This window comes from Sinohyriopsis cumingii, chromosome 10, assembly GCF_028554795.1.
Source record: "Sinohyriopsis cumingii isolate HCF-2022 chromosome 10, ASM2855479v2, whole genome shotgun sequence".
NCBI classification, from domain to species: Eukaryota; Metazoa; Mollusca; class Bivalvia; order Unionida; family Unionidae; genus Sinohyriopsis; species Sinohyriopsis cumingii.
The window spans coordinates 17,096,145-17,106,988 of record NC_142970.1 but is presented as its reverse complement, the minus strand read 5'-3'; positions in this window follow the sequence as shown (position 1 = coordinate 17,106,988).

The following is a 10,844-nucleotide window of genomic DNA, read 5'->3' as shown; positions in this document are numbered from 1 at the left end:
ATTATTTCAACTAATTCTGATTTTACAGATTTGTTTGTTTGTTTGGGTTCTTTAGCTCTGTCTGTGTGTGTGTGTGTGTGTGTGTGTGTGTGTTTTCTTAGTGTGTGCCATTTGTAATTGCTTGTGTTTGGGCAGCCACAGGTGCTTGGGGTTTTGATTTCTTTCTCCGCGCTTGATATTACTCGGGAATAGATCCATAAGGCTGACACAGTTGGTTACGTGATTGACTCCGATGCCAGATTTCTGACAGAATATTGCCCCTCGACCATCACGTAATATTTGCGTATGTATTTTGCAGGTATAACGGTGCCAATTGCGCAAGCCCAGGTGGGCTGAGCTTAAAGTGTAGGGGACATTGTATTTCGAAATGAACAACAAAACTAGCTGTGATTGCTGCATTATGTAAGAGTCGTACTTTCAGCTAGGCTTTAAAAAAAGGTGAGCCTCCTGGCAACATGTGAGATTTTGTTAATTCCCTTCTAAATGATATTTTGTATCTTTTATGATTTTGTTAAAATGTGGCATATATGTCTGAAACTGTGTCTGTTGTGACTTGATAACTCTTACCTTTGTCTAGTTCCAGCAGAGTTATTTCTCTTAAATGCAATGGAGTACCTGGTTTTGTCCTTGTCAAATTGACAATCTAACACTGCTCTCTAGAAACGTGTGACGTGCACGCTTAAGTAGGATAGAAAATATATGTATTTCCCCAAACATTAGCATTAAGGTCTATGAAAAAACAATTGGTACCGTGATACATGCAGTACTCATCATGAAATGTTCTGCGAGAGTTTGAATAATTCAAGGGAGACAACTTTGCATTTTTTGCGTCCCGATACCAAGAAGCTTCTACATATATGCGCTAGCGTTCATCTAATTCGCGGAAGAACTGCTACATTTTCTGTTCTGTATTGTTATCATTACCCCCACTAGTGCACTCGGTTGTTAACCCAAAATGTAAATCATTTGTTGCAAAATAATAAATCATACATATATCAGAATACCCATGTCGAAATTCTAATGCGGTTTTGAATAAAACATCTTTCAAAAACATGTCCGCCTCAGTAAGCGCTAATGAGTCATAATCGAGTAGGGACAGCAACATCAAGTTTGGCAGGCAACTGTCGCATTTACAAATAATGTTAAAATTCTCGTTAATATCATTCACTGTTGTGTCTGATAAAAGTGCTTAAAAATTGTGTTACATAATACTGATGTTTCTTTTTCTGATTCGCTGTGTATTGCCATGCAAAAACATGTTGCTTCGGACGATATTTTTATACTTATGTCGCCATAACATTTCTTTAAATAGCCTGCTCTTGAACTTCTTGGTCACTGACCTCATCATAAACGCCATTCGCTTCAAATGCAGTGGGCGTCACTGACCTCATCATAAACGTCACTTGCTTCAAATGCAGTGGGCGTCACTGACCTCATCATAAACTCACTTGCTTCAAATGCAGGAGACAAGTTATTAAGGCCTTTTAGAGTGTGTATTCTTTCATGCTCTATATTCGGCAGATTTAGTTTTTAGTCTTATTTGCTCCAAAATTCTGTCCAAGTTGGTTTTGCTCTATCTCTAACGTCACTCCCGGATTCACCAACTTATAAATGCATTTAGGGTTTCTTTCGAAGAATTCGTACATCTTTGCTTCTTGAATGACCCGGTATGATGCATTCAAACAACACAGCGATCTCAATTTGTCTGTCACATTCTTGACCTTCCATTTTTTGTGAAGATTTAACTTATATAAATTTGTTCAGTATAGTTTGCTAATCAATATTTTTGTCGCCACTTAATATTTGTACGTAAACATCCACTGACAATTTCTTCAATGCGCATATATTGATCGCTACCATATACTTGCCGGTTTGAGTATATCACTCTCTGCAGGACTTTTTGTCGTTTCTACAATCACTACAGGGAGTACGAATTAGGGACTGTTTGACCCACTTTTTGCAGCCTTTTCCATCTCGACGAGACTACCCAGCATGACTGGATTACTCGCGCCACTTGCCTCTCTGCCTGTAAACGGTCAAAATGGTATTATTGGCATATGGAAATTACATTATCAATCCGGCAATACATGAGGAGGGGGTGGAAACAATTCTTATAAATTAAACAGGACACGGGGTAGATGGTTGTGTTATTAGTTGGATTGAAGCTACCTTCATCTGTCCAAAAATACATGGGTTGTTGCTAGGATGGAAACTACCCTTATTAATCTAATGATACATTGGGTTGGTGGGTTGATGTACTCCTGATAGAATTAAAAAAAAACATCAAGTGACAGAGTTTTAAATATACGGAGTTGATGGCAAATGTGCTGTAGAATCGCTCAAATAAAGAAAGAAATACACGTCTTAATGAAAGGGAAGCACGGGGATCACGTTATACGTGAATGCAAACAAAATTAAGTGCATATCATGATGCATTCCTCCTCGAACATTACGTTCCACGCAACCGATCGGACCCCTCCATCTTTTTAGCAGTTTCCCTGACTTTTCATCAGATGAATAAATTATTACTCTCATTATTATTATTATTGGTGATTATAAAAATGCTACTTTAAGTTAAGCATTAGGCATGTTGCTAATTATCCCATTAACGTTTTACAATAAAAATAAAAATAAAACATAGTAATAATAGGGGAAGTAGTCGTAATGAGGCTAACAAATTTTGGTGATTAGAGTTGTTTCCCCTACAAGGATCACATTATCATTGCTGTCGGGTGTTTCAAAAATCCTTTGGTCTCACTAAACAGTTTGGGTTTTTAGAGAGAGATTTTCATTCAGGTTTTCAGAGAGATTTTCATCTGAAAATGACATTAAAGGAATAAGATGATAATTATAAGATACAAACAAAAAGATAATGTGTATCAACACATTCTTTATATTTATCTATTTGTTTCTGCTGTAATCATCCTTGCATCATTTTTAAAAGGTATTCAGGTTAATTATTTGGTACAATTCAGAACCTTTGCCCTGAAAAAAAAAAAAAAAACCCACCCTTAATCCCTCTTCAATTGTGTTTATTTCCAACAATAAATAGCTGTACTGAATATTTTCGTCCGACAAGGCCAGTGTTATTATAACAATCAATATTGAACTTTAATAAAATATTCAAATCCATTGTTATCATGACAAGTAATATGGGCATTATAAATTATTCAAATCCATTGTTACTATGACAAGTAATATGGGCATTATAAATTATTCAGATCCATTGTGATTATGACAAGTAATATAGGCATTATAAATTATTACAATCATTGTTATTATGACAAGTAATATGGGCATTATAAATTATTCAAATCCATTGTTATTATGACAAGTAATATGGGCATTATACATTATTCAAATCCATAGTGATTATGACAAGTTATATGGCATTATAAATTATTCAAATCCATTGTTACAATGACAAGTAATATGGGCAGTATAAATTATTCAAATCCATTGTTACAATGACAAGTAATATGGGCATTATAAATTACTCAAATCCATTGTGATTATGACAAGTAATATGGGCATTATAAATTATTCAAATCCATTGTTATTATGACAAGTAATATGGGCATTATAAATTATTCAAATCCATTGTTATTATGACAAGTTATATGGCATTATAAATTATTCAAATCCATTGTGATTATGACAAGTAATATGGACATTATAAATTAATCAAATCCATTGTGATTATAACAATTAATATGGGCATTATAAATTATTCAAATCCATTGTTACAATGACAAGTAAATTGTTATTATAAGAGATTAACATGCTTTTGGTTCACTCTCAACCAACTTGTTATATATATATATATATATATATATATATATATATATATATATATATATATATATATACATACAGACTTACATAACAGCATAAATTAAGCTAGCCGTTCATTTTTCACTTTTTGATAAGGAGTCCGTAACATAAGCCTAACTTCTATGTGTTCTAAGAATCTTATGAATTATTGTAGTTTGGTATCTGGAAACTGGCATGGACGACTGCACATTGCGACAATAAACTGTTTGGCAGGTGGTCTTCCAAGTGAGATGTTGAGATGACTACCACGCTCTGATATGTTGGAAATAACTACGCTCTGGTATATTGAAAATTACGACTACAAACTGAGATATTGGAAATGATAATCATGCATAATTTTTAATAAATTCAGTTCGGTAGTAGTCTTGGATGTGTTAGATATGAAATGAAGACTGTATTTTTTAATAAATTCAGTTTGGTAGTAGTCTTGGATGTGTTAGACATGAAATGAAGACTGTATTTTTTAATAAATTCAGTTCGGTAGTAGTCTTGGATGTGTTAGATATGAAATGAAGACTATTTTTTAATAAATTCAGTTCGGTAGTGGTCTTGGATGTGTTAGATTTGAAATGAAGACTGTATTTTTTAATAAGTTCAGTTCGGTAGTGGTCTTGTTAATGCGATATTGGAAATGATTACTACTCATTTCTACAATAAACTCAGTCTGGTAGGTAGTCGCTGAAATGTGATATTGGAAACGACGACACTATATTTAAAATTAAAAAGCTCAGTTTATTATGTTCTCTTGGAAGTGAGATATTTGACATGACTGCGCGTGGCTAAAATAAATTCCGTTTAAACTCTGGAAGCCGGTGATCTTGGAAATGCAATGCTGAAATGACGACTGAGAATTTAAATTATAAAACCAGTTATGTATGTAAGTAGTAGAAAACGAAAAGATAAAATGTGTTAGTCATCATATTATAAGGACCTAAACATCATGGTTTGCATGGATGGGAATAGTACTGACTGGGTCTAGCACCGTCATGCCTAAACATCATGGTTTGCATGTATGGGAATAGTACTGACTGTGTCTAGCACCGTCATGCCTAAACATCATGGTTTGCATGAATGGGAATAGTACTGACTGGGTCTAGCACCGTCATGCCTAAACATCATGGTTTGCATGGATGGGAATAGTACTGACTGTGTCTAGCACCGTCATGCCTAAACATCATGGTTTGCATGGATGGGAATAGTACTGACTGTGTCTAGCACCGTCATGCCTAAACATCATGGTTTGCATGGATGGGAATAGTACTGACTGTGTCTAGCACCGTCATGCCTAAACATCATGGTTTGCATGGATGGGAATAGAACTGACTGTGTCTAGCACCGTCATGCCTAAACATCATGGTTTGCATGGATGGGAATAGTACTGACTGGGTCTATCACCGTCATGCCTAAACATCATGGTTTGCATGGATGGGAATAGTACTGACTGTGTCTAGCACCGTCATGCCTAAACATCATGGTTGCATGGATGGGAATAGTACTGACTGTGTCTAGCACCGTCATGCCTAAGCATCATGGTTTGTATGGATGGGAATAGTATTGACTTCGTCTACGACCGTCAAGCCTAAACATCATGGTTTATGTGGATGGGAATAGTACTGCCTGTCCACCACCGTCATGCCTAAACATCATGGTTTGATTGGATGGAAATAGTACTGACTGTGTCTACCACCGCCAGGCCTAAGCATCATGGTTTGTATGGATGGGAATAGTACTGCCTGTCTACCACCGTCATGCCTAAACATCATGGTTTGCCTGGATGTGAATATATTACTGACTGTGTCTATCACCGTCATGCCTAAACATCATGGTTTGTCTGGATGGTAATAGTACTGACTTTGTCTACCACCGTCATTCCTAAACATCATGGTTTGATTGGATGGAAATAGTAATGACTGTGTCTACCACCGTCATGCCTAAACATCATGGCTTGCTTCGATATTAATAGTATTGACTGTGATTACCACGTGCGCAGTGAGATAACAGTCAGCCTTGTTCTGGGTTATCTACCCTTGATTGGAGCTTAATATGAAGTAAATAATGAATCTTTTCTCTCACTTTTTGAAGACAATTATGTAGTAGGAATGCCAAATAAATTCCTCACCATCATGCGTCATTTAAAGATGGTGGTCTAACATTTGGAAATTAGGGAAGTATGCACTGAAGAATGGTATAAATTTGGGAATTACGGGATTATATTTTGAAGAATGTGACAACACTTTATAATGACGGTATTGCACATTGAATGGAGATAAAACTTGTAGGATTCTTTATTGAATGGTGATATAACTAAACGGATTCTACATTGCAGTATAGTAGAGCTTTTGTGATTAGGGTAATCAACATTAAAGGATGATACAATTTTACGGGATTCTACGAAAATGGAAGCAAAATAATAAGGAAAAACTGTCCTAAACCGATGTAAAAATTTCTTGAATATTCTTGTTTACGATATTACTGCAAATAAAACGTCACATAATTATATATCAAAGGAAATCAGAATGTCAGGAACACTATGATACGTCAAAGTAAAATAGAATATCATGTCACATTGTGATATATCAAATTTATTCAGAATATCAGGCACACTGTGATATATCACAGTAAATCAGATTAACATGGCACACTGATACGTCGAAATAAAATAAATTAGAATATCTGTCGCACTGTGACATAATCAAAATCAGTCAAAATATCAGGCACACTCTGATATATCAAAATAAATCAGAATATCAGACACACTGTAATATATCAAAATAGATCAGAATATCGGGCACACTGTGATATGTCAAAATAAATCAGAATATCAGGCATACTGCGATATATCAAAGTAAATCAGAATATCATGCACACTGTGATCTATCAAACTAAATCGGAATATCAGGCACACTGTGATATGTCAAAGTAAATCAGAATATCAGGCACACTGTGATATGTCAAAGTAAATCAGATTATCAGGCACACTGTGATATATCAAAATTAATCAGAATATCAGACACGCTGTGATATATCAAAATTAATCAGAATATCAGGCACACTGTGATATATCAAAATTGATCAGAATATCAGACACACTGTGATATATCAAAATTAATCAGAATATCAGGCACACTGTGATCTTTCAAAGTAAATCAGAATATCAGGCACACTGTGATATATCAAAGTAAATCAGAATATCAGGCACACTGTGATATATCAAAATTAATCAGAATATTAGGCACACTGTGATATATCAAAGTAAAATAGAATATCTTCTTCCCATTCGGTACATTGTTATATACATGAATCGTGTTAGCACATTGAGAACGCTCTCACATTCCTCTCTGAAAAGTTGCAAGTTATCGCCTGTCTTCAATACGTGCAAAAGGGGGATTTCCTCTGGATTCCAAATTCTATCTTTATCTCACATACGACCGTTGGATGACATCTCACCAGTAGACAGTATTGTGTGTGTATAATTTAATGTTTTTCCTAAATTGCAAATCATAAGAGATATTTATAAAAAAAAAAAAAAAAAAAAAAAAAAAAAAAAAAACACAACATATTACGTATGTAAACCAGTGTGTATTAGTGTATGTGTACATTTAGTATTTTGGTGTTACATATTCAATACAGTGATGTCCAATGTCCAAATATATGTTGGTCTGGTGTACGTATGGCGAGTGATTAGTTTGTGAGTTGCTTTGCATTGCATGTGCCTAACGTACAACCGCCGATTACATTAACCAGTACCCTGAGTAGTAATGTGGGGCGGTATAGGGTCTATAGGACTTACCATTAAAAACAGGGTCCCGGTACTATGGGGTCTATGTACATTTAACATGGAGAAAAACCCTGGGGCGATATAGGGTCTAGGGGAATTAGCATTACAGACTTTCTTGGCCGGTATAGGGTCTATGTAAAATTAACATTAACCACCCTGGGCCTGTATAGGGCCAATATAAATATAACATGGACAAAAAACCTCTGGGTCTGTATAGGGTCTATGTAAAATTGAAACAAGGAGGGTCTCTATTGTTTTTTTTAAAAAATTAAAACAAACAAAAATTAATAAAAAAAAAATGAGGGTAGGCAATTGAAAGTAGATCTCTTTTCGAGAAATGGGAGTGGCCCTGAAAAGGGCCTTTGGCTTATGTTAATACACCCTTAACATAAAGGGCATCTGTGACATCTTCTTCGCCTTAAACTTCGTCTCACTGTAGGACCGTAAATGAGTACTCTTTTGAGGCATCCTTGCCTCTCCACGTAAATCCTACGTATCCATAGGCTGGTGGTGGTCCTATGGACAACGGTCCACTTGGATCGGACATACATGGGTATGTCCGTCCTGAACATCATTGTTGACACAAGGGTTGAAGATTGAACGTCGGTCCACATCTTGAGGCTCCGAGAACAGGTGAGTGATTGCACTGAACTGCGCTTATTTATAGGGAGAGAAAGGATTGAAACGGATTGAGTTAGTTCACCAATCCAAACACGTGTTACAAAATTCAGTCAGCCCGCATCCAATCCGAAGAGAGCAGTCTGTGACGTCACGTAGTCTATATAGATTCGCCATTGTCTGTGTGCAGTCAATCCATGCGACAGGTTTTTAACATGACGGAAACTCAGAAAACGATCCATTGGGGTGCACCGACGATGGAGACTACACAAGGGAACCCTGATTTACTTTCAGAAGAGGTGAATTGGGACTTTGTGGATTTTCTTACCTCACAAGAATTTGTTCCGGAACCTTCGTCACCTTCTCCTTCATTACCACATGTGGAGAATTTTAGACAGAGACGAAAAGAAGAATTGGAGAAATTTATACAGCGGCAAAAGGAAGAAGAACAAGCTTTTCTCCTACAGCAACAGCAACAAGAAGAAGAGGTAAGAAAAAAACAAGAAGAAGAAGAAGCAGCAAAGAAACAAGAGGGGGAAAGTCAAACCGTCACGGTACTGTTGGACATTTTAGCGGAGTTAAGAAGTCTGAAACAAATGTATCTGACTTCTTTATCAGGACCGAAGAGAGTACGACCTTCCCGAACTAAACACTCCAGCCCTGTGACTAAGCCTACCGTACCACCCTTAGTGATTTCAACCAAATCATCATCAGAAGTAGGCCTCGGCCGTGGCAAAGGCTTAAGGCAGTTAAAGTTGATTGCTTAAACTCACCCCTGCACAAAAAGACCCTTTTCAGGGCCACCCACGTCTCTCGAAAAGAAATACAATTTCAACTACCAATAACTCAAAAAAAAAAAAAAATCAACCCATTTTACCCTATAGTATGTGTTTGTATATGAGTGAGTGAGTGTCGATTCTTATTTTAAAATCAAAAACCCAAAGACACTTACTTTATATAATTAATTTATTCTTTTATCAATATTTACAATTTAATTCACAAATCACAACAAAACACTCTAAAAAAGTTCATAGACTTCTTCTGTCTCATTATTTACTCTCTCTGTTTTTTAAATTTCTTCTCAATCTTTTCCTCTTCTTCCTCCTCACTTTCTTCCCTTCTTCTTTTATTCTCCTCTTTCTTTTTCGTCACCTGTCTTCTTTCTTCCTCTTCTTCCGCTGAAGAATCCCTCTTTTCTTCTGACTCCTCTTGTTTCTTTTTTGGGCAATCTGGAGACCAATGTCCTTTTTCTTGACAATGATAACAGGTATCTTGATTTTTGTATTTTCTAACACCTTTTTGCTTTTTTGACGGTCTGGACACTCTGAAGACCAATGCCCTTTCTTTTGACAGATATAGCAAGTATCTTCACTTTTATCTCGCAAAGAAGGAGAGTAGTTCGAAGGCTGGTCTGAAGAAAATTGTCTAATGACCCATTGCAAAGCTTTGATGAAACGTTCGATTTGGGTAGTCTCTTCCATCGTTCTACTCGGTTTGAGAGTGAAATGAATAGTGAAAGAACAAGACACACACCCTTTATATACGCTGGTCTGCCATGACTATAAAGTAGCCCATGGTGTTTAAACTTTAGTCATTTGACGTTTTTCACTCAAGATGAAACGATCCAATTCATTTGAGAAGAAAGTAAGAAACAGAAACGTGATCTATCGCCTCGTACCAGAGCTGAAGTCTTGGCACAAATTCATGCCAGTGATTTTGAAGAGGACATGAGTGAACCAGAATCCAAACCCTCTAAACAAAGTTCACCACCTTAGTTAACACTGACAAATACTATTTCATTCGACAGACAGAAAAGCGCTCTTCTAGAAAATTTAGAACCACGGCTTACAAATACACGGTGAAGTTTAAAGATTTCAAGTCCGAAGTACCCTTAGAGAAAGCAGAAGGGTTCATCACCGGGGTGTGGGATTTTTTACTCACCACACTCAAGCGACAATGTCAACCCAAAGAAGACGATCGCTTGAGACTTTCCATACAACACGACGGATTGAAATCCCCTGTTTGGATCAAGTTTAGCAGCCCTGCAGAACTGACCGCTTCCAAAGTCATGGACAAGATTCAACACGTACAACAACCCAATGACCAGTTTGACATCACCGATGGAAAAGCTACACTAGACATGACCCACGTCTCTCCTCCTCAAGGGACCGGACAACGTAAAACGGTGTTATTGGTGAACAACCTTCGCAGCATTAAGCGTAGCCTCATCCAAATTCACAATTCTCAAGACCAGATGTGTTTAGCCCGAGCCATCGTGGTGGGACGAACCTATGTCAACAAGAACGACACGGCAGAATGGAAAAGAGCCTGGGAGAACATTCGACAATCGGACCGAGCCAAACAAAAAAACGAAGCAGAACTCCTGTTAAGACAAGCTGGCCTATCCACAGACACACCCTGTGGCATTCCTGAATTGCAAAAATTGCAAGATGTCCTAGCTCCACGCTACACCTTGAAAGTGCACCCTCAAGAAGTGCGTGGACCTCTGTTGTTTCGAGGGAAAGACTTTAAGGATGGAAAATACATTCACCTTTATCATCACTATGACCATTTCGATACCATTACCAGTATCACTGGATTCCTGCGATACAGT